This window comes from Nyctereutes procyonoides, unplaced genomic scaffold (assembly GCF_905146905.1).
Source record: "Nyctereutes procyonoides isolate TBG_1078 unplaced genomic scaffold, NYPRO_anot_genome, whole genome shotgun sequence".
NCBI classification, from domain to species: Eukaryota; Metazoa; Chordata; class Mammalia; order Carnivora; family Canidae; genus Nyctereutes; species Nyctereutes procyonoides.
In genome coordinates, this window is record NW_026575035.1 from 13,057,052 (window position 1) to 13,072,272 (window position 15,221).

Genomic DNA, 15,221 nt, shown 5'->3' on the forward strand with positions numbered 1-15,221 from the left:
GGGGAATATAAGAAATAGTGAGAGGGATTACAGGAGAAAGGAGGGAAAATGAGTGGGAAAAATTAGAGAGGGTGACAAAACATGAGAGACTCCTAACTCTGAGAAACAAACAAGGGGTAGTGGAAGAGGAGGTGGTCAGGGGGATGGGGTGACTGGGTGATGGGCACTGAGGAGGGCACTTGACGGGATGAGTACTGGGTGTTATACTATATGTTGGCAAATCTAAGCTCAATGAAAAAATATATGTATATAGGAACACATTTCCATGTACTGGCCTCTTTGCCAAGGACCTATAAAGACTTCTGAAGCTACCTCCTCCTCTTTCATCTACTTTTATACTTTTTCCTTATGACATTCTTTTTGATTCTTTTGTAGCTCCTCTGTTTGTTCTCTAATCTATGCTTTCTCCTAAACTGCTGTTGTGTCTTATAATCCAAAAATCCTCTGTTTGTTCTCCAATCTATGCTTTCTCCTAAACTGCTGTTGCCTCTAATAATCCAAAAATCTGGATAATATAGAAATGATGTAGAGTTTTTCCTCTACATTCTGACCCACACCTTTTTTTAAAGATTTTATTTATTTATTTGTGAGAGAGCATGAACAAGGTGGTGGGGGGCAGGCAGAGGGAGAGAGAGAAGCAGACTCCTTGCTGAGCAGGGAGCCTGTTGTGCCAAGGCTTGATGTGGGGCTCGACCCCAGGACCCTGAGATCATGACCTGAATTCAAGGCAGCCGCTTAACCAACTAAGCCACCCAAGTACCCCTGACCCATGCCTTTTATCTACCTAGGCCAAATGGTCTTCCAAAATGGTTACTGTTGGATGATAGGATTCATTAAATGAGAGATCATTCTAACTACAGTTTAAAAGAAAGAAACACTAACATATGGGTATTTGCTTTTTTATAATTTCAAAACAATAGTTTATTTTTTAAATCATTATAATTTCTATATGTGCTGCAAGGCAAAGTAAAATTACAGTCTTCACAAACACATGGCACTAAAATGTCCAAGTATTTCTAGTTGAGGAAATAAATTTACTGGTATTCATATATTGGTACATTTTAAATTGCCTCTATTAACTGAATTTCTACCACTTTCTACTACTACAAATTTTGAAATGTGTATTTCATAGAATTCTTGTAGGTACAGATCAAATAATGTTACCACTGAAAATGAAAAATAAGAAAATTCAACTACTTTTGAATAGTGCGAAGATATGGTGCTGTTCCATTTTTTGGAGCTGTCACCTCCACCACATGTTAGCAAGTAAACCCTTAATTCCTAACAGGTAAGTTGATCAGTAAAAGTGTTGATTTATTTGAGATGAAATGAGTGTTGATACTGTTTGAAAAAAATATTTGAGTGCACTTTATTAGTAAATCCTATCACATAGACACAAAAGAATCATGGACCTGAGAAAATATAACTGAACTTAAGTTACATTTAAATTTTAGTATTAAAAAGTAATGAAAGTAAATAATTTTTCAATTTAATTTTTTTAAATAGCCCAAGGTCACATTAGAGTCTTTATCTTGATAGTAAGGTTTCATATTTATATTAATATACTTATATGAAACATTAAAATAATGCCTTCAAAGTATTAAGGGGAACATCTAGCAGAAGATCACATTATTACATAACCAAGGAGTCAAAGAAGAAATCACAAGGGAAATTAGAAAATACTTTCAGATAATAAAAACGAAAACACAACAAACCAAACCTTCTAGAATTCAGCTACTATAGTGTTTGGAGGGTATTTTGTAACTGTGAATGCCTACATTAAAAAAGATCTGAAGTCAACAACAACCTAACCTTCCACCTTAACAGACTAGAAAAAGAAGAGCAAGTTAAACTCAAAGCAAAGTAAAAGGAAGGAAGTAATCATGATTAGACTAGAAATCAATGAAATAGAGAACCGAAAAACAATAGAGAAAACCAAAAGTCGGTTCTTTGAAAAAAAAAAATTAATGACAAACCTGTGGCCATACTGATCAAGAAGAGAGAAGACTCATTACTAAAATAAGGAATGGGGGTGCCTGGGTGGCTCAGTCAGTTGAGCGTTTGCCTTCAACCCAGGTCATGATCCCAGGGTCTTGGGATCTTGCTCCAAATTAGGCTCCCTGCAGGGAGCCTGCTTCTCCCTCTCCCCTCTGCCTGCTGCTCCCCTTGCTTGTGTTCTGTCTAATTAATTAATTAATTAATTAATTTTTAAAATCTTAAGAAAATAAAAATAAAATAAAGAATGAATGGGAACATCACTATCAATCTCACAGAAGTAAAAAGAATTTTAAGAGAATACTATGAACAGCTGTCCACCAACAAATTAGATGACCTAGATGAAATGGACAAATTTGTAGAACAAAAAACTAACAAAACAAACTAAAGAAACAGAAACTATTGAAACAGATATATAATAAGAGATTGAATTAGTAACAAAAAAAATTTCCCACATATAAAAGTCAAGGTCCAGATGGTTTCACTGGTGAATTCTACCAAAAGTTTAAAAAAGAATTAGCATTAATCTTCCATAAAATCTCACTCCTCTAAAGAAAAAGAAGAGGAAAGAACTCATTCAAGGAAGCCAGTATTACCCTGATACCAAAACCAAATAAAGATATCACAAGAAAATTACAGATCAATAGCAGTGCAAAAATCCTCAACAAAATATCAGCAAACCAAATCCAGCAACATATAGAAAGGATTATATACTGTGACCAAATGTGATTCATCCCAGGAATGTAAAGTTGGATTAACAGCTAAAAACCAGTCAAATGTAATACATTGTATTAACAAAATAAAGGACAGAAACTACACAATCATCTCAATAGCAGCAGAAAAGGCACTTGAAAACTCTAACACTCCTAATGATAAAATCATAGCAAACTAAGAAGAGAATTTCCTCAAGTTAATAAAGGGCATCTACAAAAGCCCCACAGCTAATATCACATATAATAATGAAAGACTAAACACTCTTCCCCTGTTATCAGGAATAAGAGAAGGATATCAGCTTTTTGCACTTGCATTCAACATTGTACTGGAGGTTCTAGCCAGAGCAATTAGGCAAGAAAAAAATTGTAAAAAGCATTTGGATTGACAAGGAAGAAGTAAAACTATCTCTATGTGCAGATAATATGATCTTGTATATAGAAAATCCTAATGAGTCCACCAAAAACCTATTTAATAAATAAATTCAGCAAGATTAAAAATACAAGGTCAATATTTAAAAATCAATTGTACTAATAAAACAGTATGTCAGTTATACCTTAATAAAAAAATCAATTTTATTTCTATACAGTAGCAATAAGCAAACAAAATGAATTAAGAAATGAAAAAAAATGAATTAAGAAAACAATTCCATTGACAACAGTATCGAAAAGAATAAAATATTTAGGAATAAATTTTAACAAAAGCACAAGAGAACTTACACACTGAGAACTACAAAACATTGTTGAAAAATTATAAGAGATCTTAATAAATGTAAAACAACCCACATTCATGGATCTGAATGCAAAATATCATTAAGATGGTAATACTCTCCAACTGATCTACAGATTCATTGTGATCCCTATCAAAATCCCAGTTGCCATTTTTTCATAAACTGACAAGCAGATTCTAAAATTCAAATGCAATGGCCCTAAAATAGTCAGTGCAATCTGAAAAAGAACAAAGTTGGAGGACTCATACTTTCTGATTTTAGAACTTAGTATAAAGGCACAGTAAGCTAAATAAGACAGTGTGGCATTGGTATTAGAATAAAAATGAGAGTACAGAAATATAGCAGATTTATGGTCAATTGATTTTTTACATGATGTCAAGATAATTCAATGGGAAAAGAATATAAAGCTGTTTTATTTATTTTTTTTTTAATATTAAGCGTAACAGACTCCAGAGTATGTGTGGGTGGGTTTATTCTGTCCTCTTCATTCACTATCTGTGGCCTTTAACTTCTTTTTATGCTTTTCTAATCACTTGAATTTCCTCATATCTTTCTTACCATCTTTGCCCAGAACATAAATACATTAGATAATGGAGTAATATAAAATGAGACATAAAATGTTCTTGCATTCTTACTTGTTTAAACAGGAGTTTATCCCAGTAACTGCCAAGACACAGATATATCCACATTAGCTAACATCCATCAAAGATTAGCACAGTGACAGACTCTACTTGCTGATGGCTCTATCTTCAAATTTATGTAAGCGGTGCTTATCATCATCTTTAAATGATTTTAGACAACAGCGTTTGTTAGAGTTGGCAAAGTTCGCTGGATATTAGTTGCTAATAGTAGGAGTTTGATACCCCTGCAGATACCAATATAAGACATTCACAACCTGTAGGTGCAGAATTTAACCCATTCAGTAATTCAATTTAGACTTTTAAGCCCTTTTCTATTAAGCAAGAAATATATGATATTTAAAACATTTTCAGTCAGCTTTCTTCTTAAGGTCTGGCACCAGCTACTAAATTAAAACAATGTAATCTCAGACTAATAAGGTAAACTGAAAAGCCAGTCTTCAAACTCATTTAACCACTACCTCAACAGCAGATGGCAATCTGAGTTATCTGTAAATCAATTCTGCCTATGAGGGGTTTAAGCTGAGTCAGCCTTTACCCTCACCTCAAAGGCACAGGAGACCTCCTGGTAAGTCCAGGTAGAAGTGTTCAGATCAGCTCTGCCCTGTGTTGCCTAAGTATAGCCCCCTTCAAAACCTCACTGAGCCCCAATCTGCTCATCTGTAAAATAAAACTACTCCCCAGAGTTCTTCTGAACATTTAATAAAATAATGTCTTGGGGGATCCCTGGGTGGCTCAGCAGTTTGGCACCTGCCTTTGGCCCAGGGCATGATCCTGGAGTCCCGGGATGGAGTCCCATGTCGGGCTCCCGGCATGGAGCCTGCTTCTCCCTCTGCCTGTGTCTCTGACTCTCTCTCTCTCTCTATCATGAATAAATAAATAAATTAAAAAAAAAGATTTAAAATAATATCTTGGGACACCTGGGTGGCTCAGTCGGTTAAACGTCTGACTCTTGATCTCAGCTCAGGTCATGATCTCAGGGTCCTGGGATAGGGTTACACAATGTCAAGCTCCCTGTTTAGCACGGGGTCTGCTTGTCCCCCTCTCCCTCAGCCCCTCCCCTTGCTCCTGCACATGTGTGTGCATGCTCACATACTCTCAAATCGTTGTTAAAATAATAATAATAACAACAATAATTTTTAAAAAGGGTCTTAAAGCACCTAGCACAAGGTAGATACCCAACAAATATTAGTTCCTTTCTCTTTGCTCTCCACAAACTAAAGTACAAGTCACAAATGACAAAAACTACAAAAATCCTTGATGAAGAAACTGTTTGGCTTTGTGTGTACTAAAAAGGACAGAATTACCCAAATACTAAAAGTAAATGAACCTTTATTTTCCACAATATCAAACTCATATAATCTTAAGCAGGTAAATTATAACCATGATGATAAGATACAAGATACCATGGGGGGAAATCAACTAACTTTGTACTAATTATGCTGGTACTGTATGACAGTTTTATTGGGAAACAACTGAGTTTCCTGTTGGCAGAATATTGCAGACAGCTTCAGTAAAATGATTCATCAAATAAGCCAGCAAGAACTTAAGGTTTGGCTGTATTTGCCGTATCAGAATTTCCTAAGAGAAAGCTTCATACTGAATCTCACTTGAGAGAGCAGAACAGGTCAAGATGCCCACAAAATACTGCTAGTCCTTTGAGACTAGACTACACAAAGATTCTTTTAAAAAGATTTAAAGCAACAACTTTTGAGAGGGAGACAAATCAAGAAACAGACACAATTACAGAGAAGAAACTGATGGTTACCAGAGGGGAGGTGGGTGAGGGGATGGGTTAAGGAGGTGACGGAGATTAAAGAGTATTGGTATCATGATGAGCACTGGGTCATGTATAGAATTGTTGAATCACTATCTTGTACACCTGAAACTAGTAGAACACTAATGTTAACTGAAATTAAAATAAAAACTTTTTAAAAACAAAATATATAAAGCTGTGTTATTGTAAAAAAATAAAACAACATTCCTTAAGATATATGGAAAAGGGAAAACAGATTTATTTTCTATAAATCAGGAAATTAATAGACACAATTTTAAAAATGATTTTTACAATGATTTTTACATATTGACATGGTTCAAACCAAGAGAATAAAAAAGAGACAGAGAAAAGTATGTTTCCTATTCCTGTACCTATCCACCCAGCTCTCACCACCCAATCCCAGATAGATAAACACTGTTAATTTCTAAGTAGCCTTCTGGAGTCTCTCTATGCTTAGACAAGCACAGCAAAAATATATCCTTTTTCTTTCCTTGTTTTTCTACACCAAAGTAGCAATTTATAAATACCATTCTGCATTTCAAAAGCAAATTTTTAATCCTAAGTGTCCAATGAAAGCAACAAATAAATTCAACAGGCTGGGAATTTTCATTCACACATGAGTGGACTTTTAAATGGTGAAACATAAATGATGCTAATGTCAGTGGGAGTCAGAAATAAAGGAAACCCTGAGGAGGAAATAAAATTCAAGGAGAAAAGGGAGCATAGTCTTATAAATCTCTTTAAAAAAATGTTCTCTGCTAAAACATGCATGAGTGTCTTATCTTTCATTAATTAAAAAGAAATCACTCCCTCACAGGTAACAAAAAACTTAACCAGATATTCACGAGAAGAGAGGGTAGGAGGTAACAGAAGATCAATCAGAAAAGAGAGCTACTTAGGTCAGAATGGATTAAAAGTGAACTGTGCACCCCTAGATACACAAAAAAACTACAAAAATAAGAGCCATTTTAAAAAAATTATAGCAAAGTCTTAATTTCTGAATGTTTACTAACCCAGTTCAAACAAGTGAATGATAACAAACTTTCATATTTAAGCCAACATCAGTTTTAAAATCATGTTTGAAAGCTGAATAAAAATGTCTCTTCAAAAGCTTTTTCATTAATATTTATGGGGAAAAAAAAAGGCCTTTCCTCTCAGTTTATCTTATGCAGCTATTCTCTTGGTGTGGAGCTCCTCAGAATGTCTTGCCAAAGCACCTTTAACAGGTGAGCTGAAGTCAGCTATAGCAATCAGGGCCTGACTTGAGAGAGTCTCCAGTGGCAAACTAACATTCTTGCAACCAGTATTGCTTCTTCTCTGACTCCTAAGGATGAAAGTCTGATCTATGCTTCTCACCAAATGCATATCTCTGCTGATGAAAATCTGGAAAGAAAAGGGTTGGAATCTTGACATACCACTTCTCAAAGATTGCTAACCTTTTATCTAAAATAGCCTTCTTACTATTCAACTTACTTAAAACCAAAGAAATTGTTTCTAAACCAGATACCTAGAACTAGATGTATTTTCTGAAGGCAAGAGTGGTCTTATTTGGAAGTTTTTATGACCAAAACATTCTAATTCAATCCATAAGATTGTTGACATCTTCAACAGGGAAAGAGTAGCACAAAACAATGCTATTGCAATGACATGAGTTCCCCCCCAATTGTAAACAATTTTAAATTTTATTATACATGTCAACGCTTAAGGAAAACCAGCTTATTTACAGAAGAGGAGGTGGGTGGAGACTTCTGTGGAAATTTTGAAAGGAATTACTGGGTATTCTCAAGGGCTTTGAAGGTTGAAACCACTAGTTCTTTATAATGTCTACCTTCCCTCTCAAACTAAAAGCTTTCCTTTCCCTTATTAAAGGCTTGTTCGTAACTGTATCACCATGATTAGTATCTTTTTTGCTCAAGATCAAAATGAAGAGAGTGGGATGGAGAAAGAACAAAAATTTCCTTGGAGCAAAAGCTGGAAGAAAAGGAAAAAAAGCAAAAGATGAAAAGACTTCTAAACTTTCAGAAAGGGGGGAAGGTGGCAAGAGAACATAGGAGGACCGTGTGTGATAGCTATGCACATGCTCAGTGGGTGGAGACATGTTAGCCTGGACAGGTGCTGTCTGGAAAGACTGGTGGAGTTAGTATGCACCTAGGGAGTTATATGCATGAAATTATACTAAGTCAGGTATTACTAACTCTGAGACAGCCTATAATAGAAGAGGATCACAAGGAACTTCAAGGTCATCTATCCTACTATTGCTGAGACTTTGTTAAACTAAGCACTCCAAACCATGTGCTTATCATTAGGAGACTATTTCAAAACATCTGAAGTTCAGCTCTTCTAATTTTTAACTGAATTTAGCACTTTTCCTTGGTTCAAGTCCATTACTTTGGCTTCTCCTGTAGTGATCAGAATTATATGAAAATATTCCATCACCTCTGTTCTTAAACATCTTGTATTTTAGATGTACTTAAAATACAAGTATTGACCAACCTCCATTAAGAGGATTTATGCTGATTTGGGCAGCCCAGGTGGCTCAGCGGTCTAGCGCTGCCTTTGGCCCAGGGCATGGTCCTGGAGACCTGGGATCGAGTCCCACGTCAGGCTCCCTGAATGGAGCCTGCTTCTCCCTCTGCCTGTGTCTGTGCCTCTCTCTCTCTCCCTGTGTCTCTCATAAATAAATAAAATATTTTTTTAAAGAGGATTTATGCTGATTTGGATGGATTTGTCAGTCCACCCACGTACCCTCACCTCATCCCCTTGATGAGCAGTAGTATAAATTTCATGTTATCCAGGTTTAGGGTATGGCAGGTGGCCAGGAAACTATAAAATAACTGGTTGAAACATGCATGGAATCTATGACGTTGGTTGGCTACATAAACATGATTCTCTAACCAACAAAGCAAGCCTGTATAAGAGAAATTTTAAAAATGGCATTGAAAATACAGATATATACACACAGAAGTTTAGGAAAATGTACTCTAAAGTACTACTAGCGACTGTTAAGGGATGGTAGGTTTATTGGTGATTCTTTTCTCCTGTTCTTTAAATTTTTCTTGAAAAAAAGATGCATTACTTTGGTGATTTAAATATATTTTAAATATATATTAATACAAGAGAAGGAACATATAAGTAATGGAGCTAGAAAATGGATGTTATTAGCTATGAAATAGATCACTATGTAGATGTCAAAATTTATATAGATCTATAGATGTACATGATAAGGTGCTAAATACGAAACAAAAGAACATATTGTGTAGAACGATTCCCATTTGAAAAAAACTGATGTACGTATACCTATATAGATATACAAGTTTACTTAAACATAGGGAAAAGTCTAGAAGGATATAAAAATGGAGGGTGAATTATCTTTGTGGGTAAGATTAGAGTGGAGAGTACTCATTTTTTATTTAATATGCTTCTCAGTTGCTTGAATTTAAGGGCAGGCGTACCTTTGTAATTAAAAATAATGTTTAGGGATCCCTGGGTGGCTCAGTGGTTTAGTGCCTGCCTTTGGCCCAGGGCATGATCCTGGAGACCCGGGATCAAATCCCGCATCAGGCTCCCTGCATGGAGCCTGCTTCTCCCTCTGCCTGTGTCTCTGCCTCTGTGTGTGTGTGTGTCTATCATGAATAAATAAATAAAATCTTTAAAAAATAATAATAATGTTTAGAAAATATAAGAGACAACAATAAAATTAAAATGGGGGAAGAGATAATGTATAGTGTTTTCTCGGGAAATGAATGATAGAATTCTTGTATTCCTTCTTAGCTAGTCATATATATAACATACATGTGCATTAGATTATATAGCCTATACACTTAGTCCTTTGTGTGTGTTTGTATATGTGGACACTGAGATGGAAACCAGGTCATTTTAAGTAAACTTTATTTTTATTTTAAAAACAGGGAGGTAGGGGATCCCTGGGTGGCGCAGCGGTTTGGCGCCTGCCTTTGGCCCAGGGCGTGATCCTGGAGACCCGGGATCGAATCCCACATCGGGCTCCCAGTGCATGGAGCCTGCTTCTCCCTCTGCCTGTGTCTCTGCCTCTCTCTTTCTCTCTCTGTGACTATCATAAATAAATAAAAATTTTAAAAAATAAAATAAAATAAAAACAGGGAAGTAAATAACTAGAGTAATAAAGGTCCTTCTCATTTTTTAACTCAAGTGAACAATTAGTCAAGTCCTAGTGAAGCCCCACTATACTTGAGGACATTTCATCTGCTGTCTGTGGAATGGCTAGTTCATCACTGAGTCCAATTTTATATATGAATATATTATATATGAAAGCTATTTTACCTATGGAAAAAAAAGTTTGGCATTGACTGGCATATAGCAAATACATCAGGAACCTGAATGTAAGCAATTAACCTGAATCACATTCATTACTATATGCAATGTAAATACAATGTCATTTATTTAAAATCACAAAACAGTAAGAGGAAAAACATTATCTCAACACTATAGACATTCTCCAAAAAATGTCAGCCTTTAAAAAGGTACATAATCCAGGCCTTTACGCAGCCAAAAGCCTGCCAAATCATTCCTACTCTTAAGTTAAAAGCCACAGAACTGGCCCTCTACATTTTAAACTCATACCATGGCCTGAAGAAATTGCTACCTGAAATGATATTTCCACCCTTGGTAGTACAAAGGGGCTCTGCCTGCCAATCTCACAGCAGTAGATGTCTTTAATCCCTGCCAAACATTCTTTGATCCCATGTAGGTCTTCCCTATATTCATGGCCCTGTTGAGGGAGGCCAGTACTGTGCACAAAGTACAAATCCACCATGAGAGCTTACTTTACCCACACATCTCCTGTCTTCCATCTTACATATTATCAATCTCTTACTCTACAACAATTCCCTTCACCCTCCTTTCACTCACCACCACCCACATCCAAGGAAAATAGATTTTAGTTTTGAGTAATAGAAGAAGTAGTGTCTACAAGGAGATGGGCCAAGACAGGTATTCAGGACCTATGGGAAATAGGAGATGCCCTGGGAAACTGTACAAGGATATTGTACACTGCGCTAATTCCCTTTGAAAACCCCCTGGCTCAGCTTCAGAAAGGTAATAGAATGTTACTTATTGATGCTCTGAATCAGCCTTCAACATTTGATTTCCACGTCGTCTTCCTCAGCAATGACGATTCACTCAAAGTTAGTACTGAGTTAAAATTACTTTGACATGAACTATAAGATGTGGAATCAGCACCTCTTAGATTTACTTTTTCTCCATGAAATAGGAAAAAAAAGTGAAATGAGAACAAAGATGTCACCATGAGGAATGGGATAGGTAAAGAGGAAAACAGAAGCATTGAATCTCTTTAAAAAATGTGGGAGCTGTTTCTGTCAGGAATAACATGTTACATAATTTGCGTTTCATGAATCAGCAGTTTAGTCAGTAATTTACATGAATTAAAAAAAAAGAGAAAAAATATGAGGATTCGAAAAGGTAAAGTGGTTTCTGAAACAAGGCAGGTTTCAAAAGTATTTTATTCCACCCCCACACAGAAGAATGTTGACAGGCAGATGACTCAGTCTGGCTTCATTAAGGGCTTCTTACCACCTAATATCCTTCATGGGAGAGGCCACCCCATCTCTCTTTTTTCCATGTCCTTCTCAATTCCTCCTTGCTGGTAATGGCCATATTTTCCTAATTGAAGGTTAACCATATCTGCAGGTCACATATTTTAGGATACAGAGATTATGCTCAAAGGATATAAATAGTTGAGGGTTTTTTGTTTTTTGTTATAAAAAGACCCTTTAGGAGCACCTGGCTGGCTCAGTTGGAAAGCATGGGGCTCTTGATCTTGAGTTTGTGAGCTCCAGCCCCCTGGTGATTATTATTTAAATAAATAAAAATTTTTAAAAAGATACTTTATGCTAAAGTACTTACAACATCTCAAAAAACACAGCAGAAGTGCCAGATGCTTCAAAAAAAGACAATACCTATAATCATTGTGTTTGAACCTGATCATAAATCTAAGTAGCTTAATTGAGTTCACTGACATTGAAAACCTACAGTGATTTGTAGTCCTTAAAAATGACCTTCAGGGACACCTGGGTGGTTCAGCAGTTGAGCGTCTGCCTTTGGCTCAGGGCTGATCCGGGGATCCATGATCGAGTCTCATATCAGGCTCCTTGCAAGGAGCCTGCTTCTCCCTCTGCCTGTCTGTCTGTCTGTCTGTCTGTCTCTCTCTCTGTCTCTCATGAATAAATAAATAAAATATTTTTTTAAAAAATGACCTTCAATGAGCAGGGAGAGATAAGGAAGTTGTCAACACAATGAAACCCTATGTCCAATCTAAACTGTCTTCAAATCAGAGGAAAAAAGAAGGATGTTTGAGAAGAAAACAAAACAACCAATCTTTTTGCTTTTTCCAAAACCAGAGTTGTTAAGTCCTAAGAAATTAGTCTAAAAGGCACTCTCCTCTCTTTTATAGAAAAGATGTTTGTTTTATCACATACTGTTTGAAATAGCAGGGACATTGGTATAGGCCGGAAAATCTCTTAGGCATAAATCAATATGGTATTTGAGAAGCATAATGTTTGGAAAGACCAAGAAATCTGAAGTCATTTGGAGTCATTCATTCCACAATGTTTATTACAGGCTGGCACATGACAGGCACTGTCCACACACCTACTCTCTTTTTAAGCTCTCTCCCCCACCAGCTTACAATCCTGGCTAAGGCATTTTAACATTTCTATGCCTCAGTTTCCTCATCTGTAAAGAGAGGAATAAAAAATGGCTGCCAATTTCCCACATATACTTGGAAGCACTCTGTAAACCATCAAAGTGTTGTCATTTCACTGAACTGAATTCATGAATGCCACTATCTGTTGTACCAAAAATTATATCAGAGGAAAAGTGAGCCTTCCTGCTTCCAGGAGACACTTCATAATCTTGTTAAATAAGGCTTATAGCTACATTTAATCATCTTTCTGGAAATTTAAATGGGAGACAGAAAAAGCTAGAAAGAGAAAGCTAGTATGACATGCAGATTTTGATAACCAGCATAATGATAAGAACCATGATTCATCATTTTGGGTCTCTACCAATCTGGCCATCAGGCCAAGAACTCATTTGAAGAAGCTACTTTATTCTGGAAAAATATTCTCTCTGTGTATCTGCAAATCACAAATTAGACATCTACCAGGTTGAGGATCGACTCAACATTACCAACAGCAAATGGCACCAAAATCACAAAGCATTGTTTTGTTACGTTGATGTGTACAAACAAAAACAGTCTATTTTATAGTACATTTCACTAAACTATGGATTCATCAACTGTTCCACATATTAGGAACAAAGCTTCTTTTAAAAGCAAAATTAGGCTCAATGTAGTGACAGTTGAAAAAGGGGGAAGTTCTGGTCTCTCCAGAGTTACCTAAGATGGGTACTAGGGTGGATGAGAAAGACTATCCTATAAACGATGCTAGGGATCTGGTGATCTGCAAGGAAGAGATCTCATTCCTGTAGCTCCAGACTCCCTTCCCCCAGGGAGTGGAGGGGTGGCGGCTTGTCTTACAGGAGTGGTAGCCAAGTGCGCCAGAAGGCACACCCAGTCCTAAAATATGCCTGAAACTTCCTCTAATGTTTCTAGCTCTTGCAATGACATTTGGGGAACTGAAGTGTACACAACCTCTTCACTGCTAGAACCGCTATAATTTAATATTTTGAGTTAACAACTTGAGTTAATATTTACAAAACACTAAGAAGGAGCCCAAGCACGTAGTAAGAGCCGCTTAAGTGTTTGCTAAATAAATAAGTCACCTCCCAGATTGGCTGGGTAAGTCCTCAACCTAGAGACAAAAGAGAGAATCCAAACACACAACAGTCTAATATTTTCAATAAAGATGTGGGAATTACGGGGCCCTATATGTTTTCCCGCATTTCAAGCGTGCCTGCATCTCAACTATACTAGCCTTTTGCGCAGGACCAAAATCCTAACTCGCAGTTCAGAAGTCACTGTGCAAAAATTAAATGATCAAAGAGTTGAAGTCTCAGGGGATGAATTCTCTTTTCCATTTTCCCGGCTAACCACCACTTAAGATGACAAATCTAAAAATCTCAAGCCACTCTAAAGGGTACGTGTCAATACTAAAGCTGTGGGAAGCAAGAGAGCCGGAGTCACCTTAAAAGAGGCGGAAAGGGTTTATTCAAATCCCGGAGAACCTGGGGGTCCTAACGCCTGGGTCTCCTAGTCCGGCCCGCTGCCAACAGGTTAATGATTGCCGCGCCGTCCACTCCCGGGCCTCCTCCATCCCCGATCCTCCAGGTGACGCACCTCCTCTTCCCACCTCAGCGGGGTGGGGGGGGGGGGTCGCCCACCCTCCGGACGCCCCGCGACGCCGCGCAGCCGCGCACGGGTTCACTAGGTCCGTCCACCCACACGGCTCGAGCGTTCAGGAATCAAAAAAAGCAGACTCTGAATTCACCTCGAGGAAACCCAGACCGCAAACTCTAAGAGTCGGGGGGCTGGGCGGGGGCGTTGCTTCTCCCTTTCCTCCGAGCTTTTCAGGCTGAGGGGTCGGGGGAGCCGCGAAAAGACCCGGGAAAGTCACGTCTGCTGGGAGGCGAGGCGGCAGTCGAGGCCCGGGCGGCGCGCGCCCCGCTCCGCCCCGTGTCTCCCGCCCGGGGGGCTCCCCTGCGGCCCGGACGCGCGCGGCCCCTGCGGCCGGCCCACCCGCCCCGGCCGCGGCGGCCCCGCACCTACCCCGCTCGGCGGTGCTGCCTCCCGGCGCTACGGGCGCCGGGCCGAGCGCACTCGCGTTGCCTCCTTCCCCGTAGGGCCGCCGGGCGCCGCCGTTTCCTCCCTGACGCGTCACGGCGGCCCGCGGCTCCTCCCGCAGTGTGCCGGGCGGCCCGGGAGAGCCGGGCGGCGGGCGGGAGGCCGGGAGGGCGCCCGCGCCCCGCTGGGGCTGCAGCTCGGGCCCGCCGCGGCCGCGCCGCCCGGAGCCGCTCGCTGTCGTCCCCGCGGAGCCCGGCCACCGCGCGCGGTCTGGCGGCCGCTTCGCCGTGTGCGCGAAGTGCAGGGGACGCCGGTGGATTCTGTCTGGAGGCTGCGGCTCCTCGAGGTTTCCTGCCGCTCGGCTGCGAGCGATTTGCTGCCCGGGAGCCGCGGAGCCGCGGAGCCGCGGAGCCGGCGCGCCCGGGGGAGCCGACCCGGGTCGGCGGCGGGCAGGACCGCCCGACCCCGCCGGGTGAGGAGCCGCCCGGCGGGGGCCTGGTGGGCCTGCCGCGGGCTGTGAATCGGAAACGCAGGGAAGTAGCGAGATAAGCACCCAGATAATGTAGTGTGAAAGCACAGTGACTGTGCTTCATTTAGCGTTATTGGAAGTTTTCTGCTTTTTTTTTCCCCCCA

The 15,221-nt window shown here is 39.5% G+C and overlaps 1 protein-coding gene across 2 annotated transcripts in view; it reads right to left on the minus strand.

The window, feature by feature from the left end:
• SGK3 (serum/glucocorticoid regulated kinase family member 3) overlaps nt 1-14,798 on the minus strand; it is a 133,348-nt gene extending 118,550 nt beyond the window's left edge. Inside the window, exon 1 of one of the 2 annotated variants that reach the window (XM_055318156.1) lies at nt 14,574-14,798. The gene's annotated coding sequence lies outside the window, so the exon portion shown is untranslated. Of the gene's footprint in view, nt 1-13,991; nt 14,090-14,573 lie in introns of those variants that run through there. The other variant, XM_055318158.1, reaches the window with a different exon arrangement.
• Between the last annotated feature and the right edge of the window lie 423 nt (nt 14,799-15,221).